Below are 17,357 nucleotides of genomic sequence, written 5' to 3'. Positions count from 1 at the left end.
ATCTGTCAAATCCCATTTTATTTGCTCAAAAATTCCAATTTTTTAATTGCTGGAGCATTCTCATTGACTAAGATCTTTTCTTCAAATTTCTTCTACTGTTTTCCTGCAAAAAGAAATCAAAATAAGTTAAGATGCAACAATAAAATCAAAATACCATTTCTTGCATTAAAACAAATCCAATCAAATTCTATTTAAATAAATAAATAAAAATAAAATATAAACTCTCTATTGATACCTGAGATGGTTTAATTGGCCAAAGATATTATTAATGAGCGAATCCGCAATTAGAAGAGGCTTAAGACAAATGGAAAAGTAAAAAATAACTCAAAGAATTGATTTTGTTTTAGAAATTCAGAGTTTGATCTTCTACATGATTTTTGACCCAATTAATGTCCAAATCTATTAGTGAAACCTCCTCAGAAATGTTCTCCTTGATTTTATCTTTTCAATGAACCGTACTAGGCTTCATTTAGCCAAGTAAAACTCATTCTATGAGATTCCAAAGTCGATGAGTCAAATCTGGCATAAATCTGGAAATTCTGTTGTTGGGCTAAACATGAGAATTTTAATTAAAAATCTAATTCTAAATTATAATTATAATTATTTAATAATTAATTCTAATTTAATTATTAGCTAACTATTACATACAATTAATTCTAATTAATTTTCATCTAATTAAAAATTAATTAAGTTACAAAATTAAGTTAATATACAAATGATTTGAAAAAGTTAATTTAAATATAATTAATATTATAATTCAAATTATATTAAAATTATAATAAATACTATAATTATAATTATTATAATATAGAAAAATATAAAAGTTAGTTTTTATAAACCATTGGAATCAATCCTAACCTAAAACCCATACAACAACCTATTGGAATCAATCCAAACCCATTAATTCATCCACGTGAGATTATGGAGGGATATGGTGAGTGGAGTGTGAGGTGAGGGTGACGTGAGGGTGAGTAAGGTGGACGTGCGAGAGGTAAGGGGTGAAAAACTTTGTATTAAAACCTTTAACACATCGCATTTTCCCTTATCACATATCGCATTTTGGGTTGTCAAATGTTAAGGCTTTTAAGAATTTGCGATAAGACTTTGCGAGAAAGAAATCTGCGAGAAATGTCTTTTCTAATAAGTGTTTTCGTGTTCTGGGTTTCGGGGGCTATAAAATTAGAATTTTTTATTAAAAATCTAATCCTAAATTAGAATTCTAATTAACTAATAATTAATCCTAATTTAATTGTTAAACTAAACTAATTATCTAATAACTATTATTAATTATGTTAATTTAACTAATTAGCATAATTAACTATTTACAAACTATTTAATATTAATCTAAATAATATTTAAGTTTTAATTTAATTCAATTAATTAAATTTTATATTTAAATTAATTAATATAAAATTAATTATTTAAATTAATTAATATTAAAATTAATAAAAATAAATAAATAAGCTAACCTACCTTCTTAGTTTCACTCATAAGTATGAGTGGGTTCTTTGAAACTCAAAACAAAAATAAAAACTTTATAAAAAGCCCTTCATTCATGTCTTAAGTCTTTTCATTATCACATATCGCAAGGACTTTGGGTCAGAGTTTTTCAAATGTGTATGTTATAAAAATTGCGATGGATCCGATATTGCAATACGTGGTGTAAAATTTTTATTTTATTTTTTATTTGTTATATATATATATAATATTAAGTTTTAATTTTAATTAAATTAATTATATTTTATTATAATAATTAATTTAATTAATCTTAAAATTTAATGTTAAATATCATTTTTTTTATTTTGGTTTTATTTTAATGATGTTTAGTTTAGTTATGAAATTTTCTAAACTATAGCCACTCCGAAAATAAATAAAAAGAATAAAAATAACATTTTTAACCTAGATTAGATAAATGATGAGACTTCAAAGGAGTACCATTTTCAAACCAGTTGATCAAATGAGGTGAAACAAATGTCAATGGGAAGCTTATAAAAAATTGATTCTAACAAAGTAATCAAAACAAGAATCCAAAGAAAATGAAAAATTATCAAAAGCGTAAGATAATCAACTAAATAAAAATCCTAAAAGGTGTTTAGCCAATTTTTTTATAGAAAGGGTCCCCATTATTTGAAGTGAACATATCAATAATAGGGGGGTTGTGTTTTTTACCACAACAATGGCAACACACGGGAGAATAACCAGTTATCTCTGTTTGATATGAAAATGAATTTTCTAAAATCACAGTAAAAATAATTAAAGAAGAGAGAATTATGCTTGAAATGCTTGACTAGGTACATTAGTCTAAATAAAAGCAAGAATCATCTAACTATAATTTTCCTTAAAATTCCTCATAAATTAAAATATTTCAAAACTCAATATCAGCCTTTAATTAGTTGTTGAGATAGAGCGGGGGTCACTTTACGGCTTAGCTTTTTTAAAATATACGCATTTGTCACAGGTAGAGCCACTGCTACCAGCAAACATCTATAGTCTCGACAGGGTTACCTTTTAATCATCAATGATTCAAAATTCCATCTTTTCAAGAATTATTGACCTAGAGATAATCCATTTATATATGTTTATTTTTTATTTTATTTTATTTCATTTTTTTATTTTTTATTATAAATCTTAAAAGCCATTGCCCTGATTTGGTGGCCAGATAGTTGACAATGCCATTCACTAATTATAATTGAACTGAACAAGTTGGGTCATGATGAGGTAATGTCAGCCTATTTTTCCCCTATGATCATGGTAAATAGGCTCATAATGAGACCTCGTATCTTTTAAGTTTAAATATATTTCTGGATTATACTCTAGAAAAATAAGACTCTTTGGGACAGGGAGAATCATTGACTCCTTAAGAGTTAAGAATGACAATTTCAGAATTAAAAGTGCTTTGCTGTAAAGTGTATTTACTTGGTTATAAGTAACTTTTCTTTACTGATAATGGAAATTTGAAAGATCTTAATAAAATTTTGAAATCTCAAAATGATTACAATTTTGATGATAAAAGGAATTTCTCAGATTTTATGATACTTTGTCAACTTCTCTTGATTGGTAATTTCTTCCTTAAGTATGTCTACCTTTATAATAAGAAAATCAACCTTTTAGTAAGAGATTTTAAAGAAAAAGTCAATAGGTGACTATTAACAATTTTTCTCCATGTATGCTGACCATTGTTAGGTAACAAGTAGGCTTTCCATATAAACCACGGCAGAGTCACCTAAAATAAAAACTGAAAACCAAAGGAAAAAGAATTCTTATGCTAAAATGAGATAGAAATCAACAAACAAAAATAAAATGAAGAAATTTTAAAAATGGAAAGGAAAATCCAAGTTTTGCAAGATAAACTTAAACAAGAATGTTTATACCAATGTCTCAACAATATGAAAAAAAATAATCGTGTAATCCATCCTTCAAGATTTAGAAAAAATCATACCTTGTGGGGTCGTAAGTGTTTTTAGGTTTTTTGAATAGCAGTGATGATCATTTCAGCCACAACGAAAATTTTCTGTCTGATATCAATCTTCTTGTTTCAAAGCATCATCTTAATTATTTTCTAATAAAATGAATGCTTAAAGAAACAAGCTAAAGGTTTCGAAACTTCCTGGTATCGCTGTTTGAATGAGGATTATCACTGTTTCTTGAAATTAAGCCATTAGAAGAGTATGGACTTCGAAAATATGATCTGGCGGAGGAATGGAAGCTTTTATGAAGAGCTACAAAACAGATCTATATATCAGAAAAACAAAACTGAAACTTAAAGTAACAAAATGGAAATTGATGAAAGTGGGTACATGAATCTTACCATTGGATAATTGCTTTTGATTTTACCTGAAAGGTATCAGTTTCTCCAAAATAGTCAACTTCTTATTTTAATTAACATTAAAAACTTGAATAACTCAAACTAATCAAAATCCTATAACCCAAAATCATTATTTATTTTATCTAAACTAAAGCAAGTAGTAAATAAAAAAATGGAATGCTTAATATCCAAGGGAAAACAAATGCATCAGAAATGAGAATGAAAATTTGCAGTAATGACTGTTTCTCAAAATATTATAAGTTTCATATAAACTCCATGATTTTGTAGATTGTCCAGAATAAAGACCACATCCAAAATAATAAAATTTAAATGTGAAGATAAAGAGGTCTTGAATTTCTTTTTTAATTATGGAAGTATATATTTAAAACTGAAATATATGAAAAATCAAAATGATTTGAATATGCTGCAAATTTTTCATTAACAGCTTTCTTACCATAGTGGTTACCCAAGCTCGTTTTTTTTTAAATAACACATCGCCGTATCAGATAATTCGCATCACATGTTTCTTCACCATGCTTTTAATTTGCAAGACTTCACCTTTGTTGCTATGCCATATATTGATTAAATGTTAATGGCTTAGAGGCATGCATTGGAAGCTATCACATCGGAGGTTGCAATGGAAAATTGCCGATATGAAAACATGCATTGAAAAGATGTGCGACGTGATGGAGCGATCACATCATTGAAGAAATATTATATCGGGGATCAGGGAATATTTACATTGTGCTTCCCACATCGCACGACGCGCATCACAAATTTGGAATTGTGATGTGAACATAAATAAAAATGCGATGAAGCAATTGCGATATCGGCGATTTCTAATTGGCGATGCTAATCGATGATTGGCAAATGTTTGGTACCCAATGTAATATAATATGATTCTTGCGATGTCGATACGTGATGAAGACGTGGTTAACCGGTGATCGTGATCGGCAATCTTAAGCATATGATGTAATAATTCTCGATATGCCGATATGCGATGAAGAGCGGACCTGATAATTTTATGATGAAAATTTTAATAACATATCGGATTCGAGACATCGGCTCTTTAAAATTAAGCCCCTACTTTGATTGAATGGATGTGATATTTTATAAACTTGATTTGAATTTCATATCGGATCTGGAATTATGTGGTCATCGCAATATTGGTAAATTCGTTTATCGGAAATCAACGTTTCATGATAATGGAAGTATATTCAACTGCAAACCTCTGATATGCGAAATGCGATATGACATATGAGCGAAGTAATACATCAGAGATCTTTTATTAAACAATTTGTTATCAAAAATTCTAAAAGCTACTTCCGATGAAATATTTCACTACAAATGGTTGTGATATGGATGATGTGATTGACGAAGATGAGCGGGCTGTTACAAATTTGAAATGGGTTTGCTGCTTACTTCAAGTTTTGAAAACAAATGAAAACCTGCAAATAAAACAAAACAAAAATAAAAATAAACTAAGGAAAAGAGAAACTAATAATAGATGAGAATGAACTTGTGAATGCGTACCTGGAAGGAAATTCTCTATAGTTTTTTACCTCATGAATCTTCAAATTTTTCCTTCAATTTATCAAAATTTTAACTTTGTTCAAAATCATCTCATCATTTATTCTAAATCTGAGTGCGCAAGTTTCGTAAATAAAATCTGCTTGTTTATGTTCAGGAAATATGAAATTTACCAGAAATAAATATGAAAATAGTCTTCCATTTTGAATTGAAACAGCAATTTATTACCTCTGCTCATTCCGAACTAACTTGAGAAAAATATGTATTGTTATAATGACTGTTCAATAATGCCTTTAGTAAATAAATATGATGCATATTATAACATCAGATAATAAACTAAAAGTCCGAATGGGATAAAGCCACTAATTGTGGAAAAATGTCAAAACAAATTTGAATGTGTGCACACAACAAAATTGGTATCCTTAAGGTCAGCTTGGCAAATTTCAAGGAAGATAATATGAACTTCATATGATTACCACGAATGGTTAGACTAACTAATAATGATTGAGTCAAAATTACGCTTATCATAGAGAATCATACATTTCATGGGATAATGAGATCATGAAGCTTTCATATCCTCAAAACATTTATCATATAAATTTCAAAAGAAAATCTTAGAAGGAAATCTTGAAATGAAGAAAAGTGGCTGTTGGGCTAATTTATGTTCCTAAATTAACACAATTATTTACTATCAATCCGGGTTGTTTTATTCTTGGAGGCAAACCACTATTTGTGAAGATCTAATATAATCAATGCTTGAAAGATAAATGATTAAAAACTAAGAAGAAATATATATTAAAACTCTTAATTCAATCAGCTCAAAAGAGGGAACATTGGAAGAGTTCTTGACTCAAGAAATCTACTTCCACCTCAAGTATTACTTCAATGAATTAGAGATTATAATCAAAGACTCAAGATGCATAAATCATACATGAAAAAGGCTCTTAACTTAAGAGACACTCAAAGCTTTCCATAATAACTCATTCATCTCAAGATATAAATCTAAATGAAAACAAACCATTTGCATGTAAATGAAAGAGACTAATTCTAATTCACCATTTCATAGAGAGAATGCCCAACTTGAACACTTGTTTTCCCACTCAATTAGATGATGAATAAACCATTAACAAATGAAATCAATCACTATTCATAACCATGATACAATCTGAAATAAGACTTTGAAAAACTAAAGCTATCATCAACCAGATTTGCAATGAAATAAAACTAGTCTAACTTGGAAGTGTACTTAGCTTGGAGTGGGGGCCCTCCACCCTTGCTTTGCACACTTATGAAGATGATATCAGAAGCTTTAGATCAGCAAAACATCCATGTATTGATCAGCAAAATGAAAGTAACATAAGTCTCCAACTCAAGTCTTTAAACCAAAAATATTACAACATAATAGTATCATATGTCAAGTGTGTTGAGCCATCAAAGTGTGGCTCTTAAATAATGAGTTCATGAAACCAACTGATCTAAAATCACTCTAACAATCATATCTACTTTAGTCCACCTATTCAAGTCGAATCCAACTCCATCATCCCAAGAAATACGACTAATATCATGGAATCCCAAAACAGCCATATTTAGATGGGATTTCTGGATGACTAGTCATGATTGACTAGCTCCAAAAAGGCATAAGAAAACTCGTTCTGTTGGAACCAAGCATAGGTGGCTTGGTCCTAGTTCCCAAGCTTCCTATTCATGCATCCCATTCGTGCTGAAGTGGCCTGCATCCATATCCAACGTGAAGTGATTACGAGAATTTCTGAAATTGCCAAAATTGCACTTAAAATCAAACTTTAATAAAAACTTTAGAAATTGATAAATTAAAGCTAAATACCTGATTAGACATCAAATATTCATTAAAATGAGATGGATGAAGTGAAAATGAGGGATAAATGGATAACTAGATAAGTTTATCAAAGCAAAATGAGATCAAAACTGAAGCCCAACATCTCTCCCATGCTTATGATCAAGCATGTCCCCATGCTTGCTTGCTCCTCTTGGACCTTCTGCCCTCTGAAGTAGATGCTGTACCTGTATCTGTTTCCCTGTTCACACAATCAAATTCTGATTCCTGTTTGGCCTTTAACATTGCTGCTTTAACCTTCTGCTTTTCATATTTAGCTTTCCACATGTTTTTATCTTTTAACCACTGGAATGCCTGTTTGGAAAGTAAATCATTTCTCTTTTGCAACCTGCTTATTTCTTCTTGTAATTGTTCATTTGTTTTCATTAACTTTGCATTATCCTTTTTCTGTGCCTTATTCTCTGATTTTAATTGCCTCTCAACAATTTTACTTATTCCTAGCTGATCTGTTAAGTCTTGTATCTTGGCCAAATTCAGTTCCTTTTCAAAATCCTGGGTGGTTTTCATCAATGATTCTCCTGCATCATTATCAAATATGGAATCTCTCTCAAGGGGTTCTTGTGCTACATCCTGTTCTTCTGGTTTCCTAGGAGAATATGCTTCTACCTCCTGTTCAAAATCAATAGAATTCCTAGTCCTAGGAACAGACATAACAGATGTATCAATCTCATGCATGGCCATATTTCTAGCTCTGGTTCTAGGATAGAAGGGAGAGTTCATTATGCTTTTATCTTCTTGCTCTACTTTGTCTTGTATATCAACAAGTTGTTCAATGAAATGATTTTTATGCATAAATTCCGTCCATTCTAACCCCTTTGATTTCACCTGATATTCTACCAAGATTTTAATTAACCCCTGATGATATACCTGTGTTGCCTTTGGCTTGTGCTCCTGTTTCACTGTTTCAACCATTTTGACAAGACTTTTATATAGAAAATATGGCAAGTTTATTCTACCATCTCCTTTTATGTGCTGCAGCAATCTAACATGGTATAGATGAGCAATGCTATACTGTCGGTCACAAGTCAAAAATTTCTGAATAACCATAACTAGTTCTCCCCATGGTTCATTGAACCATTCCCGAGGTATCCCCTTAGCTCTATCAAAGGTTCCTTTCCTGTTCTTTTCAAGGAAGAAAGTCCATGCTTTCTCCTTGAAATGCAAACCCTTATGATATTTTTCTCCTATCATAGGCAACTCTAAGGCTTTGGATAAGAACTCCTGAGTTACGGGAATACTGAGTTCACCTACTTGAGTTTTGTCTTGACTGAAATTATTGATGAACTCCTTAGTTATCTGTTCTGAATGACCATTAAACTTCTGTAGAAATCCTATCATTCCTGACTGATATAATTTTTCTACAGTTTCTTTGCTCCAACTTTCTATTTGGAATCTCGGTTCTACCCGGTTTGTCATGATTTCTGTGAACCAATAAATATAATCTTCTGTTGTTACTAACTTCATTTTGACAAGGATAATGATGATTGTTTTTAAATGAAATTGTAGAAGCAATGAGGCTTACCTGCCCTCTCTGATTCAACTTTAAATCTCTGCTGTCTTTCCTCTGTATAAACCTGTTTCAAACCCCTGTTTCAAGGCACACCACACCTGAATATCCATTATCAATATACTGCCCTCTGTATGTTTTTAGAAAGTAAATACACATATAGAATTAACCATGTTTTCCCAATCATGTGTTACTGTGTATTTAAATAAAAACATAAGAAAAATTTTTGTTCTCGGCTTCCTCAAACATTCTCTGTGTATTTACAATGGAAATTTTTGCTCTTGGCCTCTTAACAGTTCCTCAAAACATTCCTTGTTTATCCATAATGAAAGAAAACATGACTGTATAATGCAAAAATTACTCTCGGCCTCTCAAAAATTCACAAATATTGACTGTGTTTAATGCGCAAATTGCACTGGCCTTTCAAAAAAAAATTTAAAAACATGACTGTTTATACCAGCAACTTTTGCTCTCGGCTTAAACCCTCTCATCATTTCACAAAAATATCAAAAGATTGCAGACAACGTTTTGAGCCTAGAGGGCTATTCACATGCGCTCGGCCTCATATTCTTACTGCTCAAAACAAATGGCAAACAATTTTTTTTAAAGAAACACAGTCAATGAAACCCTCGGCCTTAAGGCACAAAATAATGCAAAGTCGATTTCAATTAGGATTTGCAGTCCATGCAACAAATTTGCAGGCAATCCTATGCATTTTAATGGCACAAATATATGAATATATGCGCACAGTGAAACATGAACACGGTTGAAGACTCGTTTTGACATGCACCCCTACAGCATTCCTCTGTTCCTTTTGACAATACCCACGGCATATATTAATGCGTTACAACTCATATATACACACAACAGCACTTTTAAAATCTCAATTTAATGCATATGTCGACATTCTGTTCGGTGCAACCATGTATTCACAAACCCTCATGACTTGTTTGACAGCCGATGACAATGGCGCATATTGAAAACATATACATATGCATTTGAAGACTCGGCGGCTCATGGCAAACTATAGTTCAACAAACAGTGGTTATAAATACAACAACCCTCACGCTCAGTCATTTAAACCACCTCACCATGTTGGATGCATTTGATTTCTCATTTCCCTCTATCGTGTAATGCATGCAACCAGTGATTTTAAATGCTTGGCCGATTATTATTGTTTTCACGCCACAGTCTATGTATTAACATTTAATCAATCCTTCCCTACGTGCTGTATTCAAAGAGTTATCCCGGATTTTTGGGGTTACCTGGCTGTCACTGGCCGCGTGGGACGCAAACAAACCTTCGAATCCCTTCTTTCTTGGACAGTCGCACTGGTGTCAAACAATGAAACTGTGTGAGTAATGGCGGACTCAATCTTATCTATAGTCGCCGAGCGAAAAGCACTCAAGTTCTCACCTTGTTTGTTTGCCAAACTCGGCTTCTTCGCCTCAGAATTTCCCTTTAAAATTCCTCTCAACTCACTCCTTCGCCTTTTGCTTTGTTTTTGGCACAAACCCGACTCTCTGAGCTCTCGGCAATGAGGAAATGGTGGTTTGAATCAACGCAGGGATGGTTATTTCATGACCGTTTTCTCCGTATACCCTGCGGTTCATTGTTGGTAGACGTTGGTAGCTGGCCATTTGAATTACTCATGGTCCGCCGTTTCCATCAACCAATACCCTCTGACTGGTGTAACACCGTGTCACCTACCGTATTCTGTGTTGAGTAGTTGGGCTGCGTGGTGAATATGGGTATTTATTCCATTCACTACTGCTGCATTGGCCGCTTCCATTCCTTTCACGATAATGATATAACGTGATTATTATCATTCATATTACCTGGCTGTAGCACCACTGTGTGATCATTATCATATGGCATGTACAATTATGCCGTAAACTCGTTTTCTCCATTCCATACAACGTATTCATAAGATTTACGACTTAACTATATAACGTTTGCATGTGCACTGTTATATCATAGTTTTAGTCATATCTTTGTTTATGTCTTATTGCTCCTTTACTATCGTATGGAAATGTTACGGTTTTTGGTGCATTTGATATATATTGCAATATATATACGCCATAGTTCACTTACCACTGCCGTTGAATGCATACGGCCTCACTTATATCACCTTTATATTGCATGTTCACGGCCTCATTTCTATCACCATTATATTGCCCGCGGTCCTTATAATACTATGTTATATGCTGTTGATTATTTGGATATGCGCCTTAGGATGTCTTTATATTATTTGCGCAATACACTTATAACCATTTTCTTTAATATATGCGCATTCCCTATGTCTTTTGAAACATTATTAGGTTATGCTTATTTGAAATCACTTTAGCACCTTATAACCTATAATGTTTATATTCAATGCTTTAATAACTTTAGCGCATATTCTTATAACATAGTTTTTATAATTTTAAAATGACCATGGGGTCATGTTTAAAATTATAATCATGCTTGACTTCATGTACATGTGAAAAGAGTGGTCCCAGTGTGATCTCTTTGCATTTAAAAAAAACTATCTAGGGAAAGTTTATATGAATGAAATGAAATGGAAGATGAATAGGGAATGTAGGGTATATACTGGGAATGAATATTAATGAATATTTGCAGATACTTACTTCAATTAAATCAAAACTAGAAGTTTCTAAAAAAATTTTGAATTTCAAGCACAAAAAATGGCTTATGAATATACTCCCTTGCTGTTGTTTGTACAGGTTGAATGTTGAATGCTGTTTGTTCAGGTGGAATGGAATCCAAAATGTTGTGGATAGTAGACTTTTTATTACTGCTTCTTGTTCACTATGCTCTGCTTCTTGAGTTGTTCAGGTCCCTTTGAATAATTTTTCATTTCAGGTCCCTCTACAATGCTTCTGAAATATTGTGTCGATTCTATTCTGGTGCTGCTGCAACAAGTTTGCTTCAGGTCCCACTGCAATATTATTTTATCTCAGGTCCCTTTGCAATACTTCTGAAATGATTTGATCTGCTGCAATCTAAGTTTGCTTCAGGTCCCACTGAATAATGTTTCAACTCAGGTCCCTTCAGGTTCTGCTGCAACAAATTTGCTTCAGGTCCAAAGTGATCAACATAACACCTTAGCTGTAACAGCTAAAAGCTTGCTTCAAGACTCTCCCTTGTTGAATGTTTGGCTTGTCCTCAAGTCAATTGTGGAAAGGTCCTGCATTGAAATAATGTGAGAATAGTAAAACAAGAATAGTGAATTCATAGAGTCCAGGTTTCCCTGGTTTTCCCCTATGAATTCGTGTTTGCTTAGCGCCAGTTGCCTGGTTTTCACCAGCAAACAATTTTTTTTTTTTTTTTTTTTTTTTTTTTTTTTTTTTTTTTTTTTTTTTTTCCTGAACTGGAAGATGGCAGAGCCATAATTTTCAGTTCTGATTCTTCTACTAGTTGTTTCATGAATGTCTCTTTACTAATAGGCTGATGATAAACTTTCAGTCTATGACCATTTACAACAAATGAGGTGGGATCCTGGTCAATGGTCTTTATCTTTACTGCTCCATTATCAAAGATTTCTTCGATTTCATATGGCCCAAGCCAATGTGTGGTAAATTTTGCCTTGAAATCTTTGAACTTGGAGTCAAATAACAAGGCCCAGTCTCCCTTCTGAAATGTCTTGGTTTTAATATATCTGTCGTGCCATTTCATTCTTTGCTCTTGTACCATTCATTTCATTTTGGAAATATGAAATGGCAAAGACCAATTTGGTCCTCTAAGTATGGGTGCCACTGACAGCTTATCTTTTAAGATTTGAAAAGCATTCTGACAGCGATTTGTCCATTGAAATTCAACATCTTTTGCTAATAATTTAAACAGGGGTTGAGCTATTTTGCTAAAGTTTTCTATGAACCGTCTATAATAGCCTGCATATCCCAAGAAACTTCTGACCTCCTTCTGGGTTGTAGGTGGCATCAGGTTAACTAGGACTTGTATTTTAGCTGGATCCACCTTAATTCCAGAAGCGGAAATATGGTGTCCCAGCACTATACCCTCTGTCAACATTATGTAGCATTTTTCGTTACTTAAGGACAGATTTGTTTCAATACATCTCTTCAAGACTTTCTCAAGATTGTTCAAGCAATCATTATATGTGTTTCCATACACTGTGAAGTCATCCATATAAACTTCTACACATTCATGGACTAGATCAGCAAATATCGCAAGCACTGCTCTTTGAAAAGTTGCAGGTGCATTGCATAAACCAAATGGCAAAACATTGTATGCATAGGTTCCCCATGGGCATGTAAATGTAGTTTTGTCTTGGTCTTCCTTTGCTATTCTAATCTGATTGTATCCGCTAAACCCATCCAAGAAAGAAAAGTATTTCTTTCCAGCCAAGGAGTCTAACACCTGATCAATGAATGGTAGAGGAAAATGATCTTTTAATGTAGCTTTGTTTAGCTCTCTATAGTCTACACATACCCTCCACTTTCCATTTTTCTTCGGTACAACTACCAGTGGAGAAACCCATTGACTATCCGAAATAGGATAGATGAATCCAACATTTAACAGTTTTTGTAATTCTTCTTTTACTATTTCTTTTATCATTGGATTCATTCGTCTTTGAGGTTGTCTAACAGGTTTCAGTTTATCTTCTGTGTAGATGTGATGGATACATGTATTAGGATGAATTCCTTGCATATCAGTGTAATCCCAGGCAAATGCTTTTGAGTATTTCTGTAGTAATGCAATTACCTCTTGTTCTTGTTGTGATTGCAGCTGGGTTCCAATATTTAAATGTTTTCCAGGATTTATCTCAATTGTTTTAATGGTTGGATTGTTGATTGTGTTTACAGGAAAGATGTCTACCAAAGAGTTTTGCATTGTTCGAATAGTACATGTTTCCTGAAAACATTGATTCAGAAGTTCATTTGCAGCTTCATATTGAACTTTTCTAAGCTGCTCTGAAATACTTGGCTCTGAGATAAAAAGATCCATCAAATCTTCATTCTCTTCTTCTTCTCTAAAATCAAAGAATTGATTTATACTTAAAACTGCTTTTGTTTGTTGCTTTTCTTCGGTTTCAAGTATTGATTCTAAAGAAGTGGATTGTGCAGGTGAATAAAGAGTGATATGTTTCTTTTCATCTCCATGTGAAATTATCATACTTCCAGATCTGCATCCTATGAAGGCATCAGCAGTGGCTAACCATGGTCTGCCTAAAATTAAAGGATGTCCTCCCAAGTTTGTCTTTGGTTGCAGGATCAGGAAGTCAACAGGATATTCCCATGAGTCCAAGGAGACTATGATATCTTCTAACATTCCTTCAGGAACAACTTTAGATCTATCTGCTAATTCCAAAACTGTTGAAGTTGATCTAATGTTGTTTAATTGCAAAGTTTTCATTGTCTCCATTGTCATTACATTGATAGCTGCTCCCAAGTCTATTAAAGTGTTTGGTACCGAGAAATTGTTTATTGATATGGTAACCATTGGGATACCAGGATCAATATATTTTTCTACCATAGGTTGAGTAGACATGAGACTTGCTAATTTTCCAATGACTTGGACTGTTGTAGGATCCTTTTTCTTTCTTTCTTTTCGAATGCATAATTCCTTTATTGTTTTTGCATATATGGGTATTTCTCTAATAGCTTTCAACAAAGGAATCTTTACATATGCATTTCTTAACTCATCTAAGATATCAAATTCAGGAAGGGTTATTTGATTTTGATTTTGTTGTTCTACCAACCTTTCAGGATAAGGTGGTGTTTGTGTTGTAACATTTGTTCCTTTCTGATTTTGTATCTTTGGTTGTAATGTTTCAGATGACTCTCCTTGTTCATTTGGTTCTTCTACTATTGGAGGAGAATCCTTTTTAACTACTTTTCCATACCTTAGATGGACATCATTTAAAGGAAGAATAGAATAAGTTGGAAAATATGCTGCTTCTTCTACAATGTATGCTGATTTGTCCACTTTGTTATTTGGATTGGCAACCGGTTGAGCTGGCAATTGTGTTGGTCTGGGTTGATTCGAAGGTAACTGTAACTGTTGTTGTTGTGGGAATAATGGTGGTGGATTCTGCTGCTGGAATGGATATGCAGAATTTTGTGGCGGAAATGGCATGGATGGAGGATATGGAAATGATTGTTGGTATTGTTGCTGGTAAGGTTGTTGGTATTGTTGAGACTGTTGTGGCTGTTGGTTTCCATAACCATATCCTCTCCAACCTTGTCCAGGTTGTTGTGGATATTGTTGTGGAGGCCAAGCTTGCCATGGCATAGGAGGGGCCCAAGGATTATAAGATGGATAAGCATAATTTTGCTGAGGGATTTGTTGTTGATTTGGCTGAGGCATTCTAGGTGGCCATGGTCTTCTTGGTGCAACATAATAGAAACCTTCTGCTCCTTGCATGTCCTCCATGGAAGGAGTTTGCAATTCTTTCAATGTTACACAATTTTCAGTGGAATGATTGCCTGTACAAAGACCACACACTTGAATGCTATCTAAAGGACAGTCTCTTAGAGGATGTTTCTTTTTACATTTTGAACAAAATATTGCTAAGGCTTGTTCTTGTTCTTCATTTTTCTTGTTTGCCTTTAGCACATCTACTTGTGTCCCTAATGTACTCAAAAGATCTGTTTTAAAATTTTCCAATAGACTTCCTATTTCAGCCCTTGTTATCCCTCCTGCAGCTGACTTTGCTGCCTTAGAACTTACTTCTCTTCTTCCGGTTTTTGATCTTCCTCTAGAATATTTCTGACATAACTCGACAATTTCATCAAATGGAAGATTTGAAATATCTCCTTTACCCATTACATTTAAAATGTCAAGGTATTCATCTCTTATGCCTTTGAGGAAGATTGTGCGAACAGTTTCTTGGTTTAGGGAATGTTGTTTAGACTTCTGAAGATTATATGCAAACCGTTCTAAGTATTCTTCTAGATTTTCATCTTCTTGTTGTGTCATTCTAAACACATCTTCCTTTGAATCTCTAGATCTACAATAAGGTTGGTATTTCTTAAGGAAGACAGTTCGCATATCATCCCAAGAGGCTATTGTTTGTTCTCCTAACCCCATAAACCATTTTAATGCTGCTGCTTTTAATGTTGCAGGAAAAAGACGAAGCTTATGGACATCATCAGTATAGCCATATGTTCTACATAAGATATCGAATTCAAACATGAATGAATCCGGATCTTCTGTAGACATTCCATAGAAGTTCGGCAACACAGAAGGTGGAATGTTTTTCATCTTTACTTCTTCTCCTAGTATTGCACTTGTATCTATTATTGGGAAACCAAATGTTGATTCTTGGTCAAGTCCATCTTCTTGTCTTTTTCTATCATTTTCTAGTTTCCTATCATTTTCATTTTTCATGTCTTCCTCTCTCTTCCTCCTCCATTCTCGTTCTTGTCTTTCATTTTCAGCTCTTTGTTCATTATCATTAAGATGAACTGATCCATGTCCTTCTGCCATTGTTTGATTTATTTCAATTTCAGGTGGAGTTTCAAGTGGAGATTCAATTTGTGGGAAGATAGGAGGATTGATGGGTGGAAAGACAAGTTGTTTTCCTTTCTCTTTTGGTTTTCCGGAAGTGGAGAGTTTTTGCCTTGCTTCCCAAGCTGACAAAGTTTGCCTTTCAATCAAGGTTAATCTTTGGCCACTCCTTTGTTTTTCAATCAGCTCTTCAATGATTGGATTACCAGTAACAGGTGTATGTGATGATCCTATCTCTACTTGAGGGGGGTTTTTGATAAATCTACCTTGAGGATCTCTAACTCTAGGCATAAAGAAACATAATTAAAGAAATGAAATGTAACTAATGTTTTTGTTTATTTTGGATTTTATCTTTCTATTGACGATGTTGATATTTGCCTCCCCGGCAACGGCGCCAAAATGTTGGGCTAATTTATGTTCCTAAATTAACACAATTATTTACTATCAATCCGGGTTGTTTTATTCTTGGAGGCAAACCACTATTTGTGAAGATCTAATATAATCAATGCTTGAAAGATAAATGATTAAAAACTAAAAAGAAATATATATTAAAACTCTTAATTCAATCAGCTCAAAAGAGGGAACATTGGAAGAGTTCTTGACTCAAGAAATCTACTTCCACCTCAAGTATTACTTCAATGAATTAGAGATTATAATCAAAGACTCAAGATGCATAATTCATACATGAAAAAGGCTCTTAACTTAAGAGACACTCAAAGCTTTCCATAATAACTCATTCATCTCAAGATATAAATCTAAATGAAAACAAACCATTTGCATGTAAATGAAAGAGACTAATTCTAATTCACCATTTCATAGAGAGAATGCCCAACTTGAACACTTGTTTTCCCACTCAATTAGATGATGAATAAACCATTAACAAATGAAATCAATCACTATTCATAACCATGATACAATCTGAAATAAGACTTTGAAAAACTAAAGCTATCATCAACCAGATTTGCAATGAAATAAAACTAGTCTAACTTGGAAGTGTACTTAGCTTGGAGTGGGGGCCCTCCACCCTTGCTTTGCACACTTATGAAGATGATATCAGAAGCTTTAGATCAGCAAAACATCCATGTATTTATCAGCAAAATGAAAGTAACATAAGTCTCCAACTCAAGTCTTTAAACCAAAAATATTACAGCATAATAGTATCATATGTC

General features: G+C 33.2%; 1 pseudogene; it reads right to left on the bottom strand.

Moving 5' to 3' along the window:
- LOC149143408 (putative disease resistance protein At4g33300) overlaps positions 1-17,357 on the bottom strand; it is a 174,765-nt pseudogene that overhangs the window by 145,743 nt on the left and 11,665 nt on the right.

This window comes from Pinus tabuliformis, chromosome X (assembly GCF_031772625.1).
Source record: "Pinus tabuliformis cultivar Carrire ecotype Pingquan chromosome X, CPIR1, whole genome shotgun sequence".
Classification (NCBI taxonomy): domain Eukaryota; kingdom Viridiplantae; phylum Streptophyta; class Pinopsida; order Pinales; family Pinaceae; genus Pinus; species Pinus tabuliformis.
The sequence above is the reverse complement of the archived record's forward strand: the minus strand, read 5'-3'. Positions and strand labels throughout refer to the sequence as shown.